Raw genomic sequence first — 2,695 nt, forward strand, 5'->3', positions numbered from 1 at the left:
AAGAGGTTCTTTTTTTTTTCAGCCGCTCATTACACGTTTGTTTATATACTTTCGCGGCGTTGGTAAGAACTAAAATAATAAAAAAGGAAGAAATTGCGTAGTCCGGCTCACACTGCCCGTAAAATAAGAGTCCCACGCTGCAATCTGGTACGTGCAAGTGTGTGACCTTTTCTGCTTTCGCATTTCTTTTCCCAGTGACCTTGGCAGGTTTTTTGTTTGCTCGCTTGACGACGCAGTTAAGAAGTAGATTCAAGTGAAAATTGTTGATGTGCGTGTTCCGGCAAGCTTTGCATACCGCGCATTTGTTTCGTCAATCAGCGGCCTCAAATTTGCCTTCAGCTGGCGTGTCGAAGGCAGGGCTGACGTTACCGGCTAGGTGACAAGCTAGGTCGAAAGGTGGTCTCATTTTGCATGCGAATATTTCTTGTTCTTTAACAGAGTGTGGTTCGAGATGTTCAATTTTTTTTTATTGCATTTGGACTTGGCAAGCATGAAGACAGATCTGACTGGCTGCCCACCCAGTTACATAGGACTGGGCGTTCAGTTGTGCGTCTGGTCTGTCGTCCGTAAAGTTCTCCGCGATCTCCGTGGAGTTGTCATAACCATCTGTTAAGCCGTCAGTGGCGATTTCGAGGCCAGATTTGATAGCTCTTCCAGTTTAATTTGAATGTTGCCGTAACTGATTACTCACGCTTGTTTGATCTTCAGAAAACGGAAGAATAATTTTCCACCACATCGGCAGAATCTTGTTTTTGCACTGGTAGGCAGCCCATGGCCATATGCCTGCCATCTCCAAATATGCCCTGCTGTATGCCTTGAGGCGGCCGATTGATCAAGAAACGTTGACCCATAGCAGATATGCCCACGTACAACAATAGAATCCGAATAGAAATGTATACCAAGCTTATACTTTTTAATATAAAGGGTCACCAGGCTCGATCTAAAATGACCCGTAAAAATCGACGCCTGCACGTAGCAATCTACATTTTTCGTCAAAGGTGTATTCCAGAGGTTTTTTGTTTTGTTTTTTTCTTTGGCAAAATTACAAAGCGTAGTTTTCTTTCTGTAAAAAAATATGTCCAAGAAACTTGCCAGGGACTATGGCGGGCGGCGACGCAGACAACCATGTCCAGTATTGGGGTGTGTTTCGCGTTCGTATTGATAGATGGCGCAGGAGCAGCATCCGAAGGTATAGCCACACAAAAGCGCGGTTGTTACGCAGCTGCGTTTTTTTTTAACTTTGCGTGTTGATTTTATTGTCCGCATTTATGTTTTAACCAAAGATACATTACGAAAAGATTATGTTCATTTTAATAAAGCAGGGTGGTCGCGAGCCGTCGCGATAAGGAGGTAGCGTCATCTATCAGTATGAACGCCAAACACAACACGCTACAGGACCCTTGTCGTCTGCTTCGCCGCCCGCCGTGGACCCTGGCAAGTTTCTTGGCCTTATTCTTTACGGAAAGAGAGCTACGCTTCGTAATTTTACAAGAAAAATACTGACCTGTGAAGCACACCTTTGACAAAAAGTTTAGATTGCTACGTACGGGCGTCAATTTTTACGGTCCATTTTAGATCGAGCCTGGTGACTTGGGTAACCCTATATGTAATAAAAAATCAAAAAGTATATACGAATATTTCGGAATAGAAACTCAATGGAGGGCGAAAACAGGAGGTTATCGCGGACGACAATAAAAGACAAAAACAACAACAAAGTTGCAGGCGACCCTCAGGAAAGACAGTAAAATCTAGCAGAACATGGCGAAGAAAAATGCGCGATGGTTCCAACGTCAAGTAAACAAAAAAAAAAAAAAGAAAGAAGCCACAGAAGAAACACAACTTAAAAACAGGAGGAAGAGAGACTGCGCGGGCGTAGCGTCGCCTCAAATATAAAAATTGACCGCATCTCCACGTGGTGAATGATCTTGATTGGTGCGAAGCTCTGGTGGTGCTTGTCTGCGTAGACGCTGAGCCGCAGCATGCCGAGCCTTTCGTTCGTTTTCATCCATGTCAGAAGGAGATTGTGTGGTATGGAACGTGGTATATGCGCATTTGAGCACTTGACCGCAGCGCCCTCTCGTCTATAAACCTTAAGCCAATGCATGCAAAGTTTAACGCGATTATATACGCATTTGACCCCAGCGCCCTCTCCTGTATAGACGCTGAGCGGCTGCATGCAACGTTTCATCCATGACATCCCCAGCTCTTGAGTTACTACCACATTTCAGAGCCCCTTACTCGTCCGGCAGTTGTGGCCGAGTGGTTAAGGCGATGGACTATTAATCCATTGGGGTCTCCCCGCACAGGTACAAATTCTGTCAACCGCTCAAACATTTCTTTTAACATTTTGTTTTATTATTTTTTTTTGGCCCTACACGAGCACGTGAGCACGGGAGCTCACGAGCAGAAGCACGAGCACCAGCAAGATCGATGTGAGCACGGACGCCGGACGGACAAGGCTAGACCCTAAGGAGCTTCACCCCTAAAAAGAAAGTGGAATTTGAAAAATGGAAGGAGTTGCACACGATCCAAGGGGCGCCAGCTTTTATCGTAGAAAACGTAGACGACGTCAGTCGTCCCGGCGCTAACAATCGAAATTTGTGCACCACATATAACGTGAGCGAAATCACCTTTATTTGCGCTACGACGCTCTCCTCTTTTTTTTTTTTTTTTGCGCTTGCAAGCGCGAGGATTC

General features: G+C 45.3%; 1 non-coding gene across 1 annotated transcript; it reads left to right on the forward strand.

Moving 5' to 3' along the window:
* The first annotated feature begins 2,245 nt into the window (after window positions 1–2,245).
* On the forward strand, window positions 2,246–2,327 carry Trnan-auu. Its single transcript has one exon. It is a non-coding gene; the product is annotated as a tRNA-Asn (tRNA).
* Window positions 2,328–2,695: the final 368 nt, after the last annotated feature.

Source organism: Ixodes scapularis, unplaced genomic scaffold (assembly GCF_016920785.2).
Source record: "Ixodes scapularis isolate PalLabHiFi unplaced genomic scaffold, ASM1692078v2 PGA_scaffold4__175_contigs__length_147842914, whole genome shotgun sequence".
Lineage (NCBI taxonomy): Eukaryota > Metazoa > Arthropoda > Arachnida > Ixodida > Ixodidae > Ixodes > Ixodes scapularis.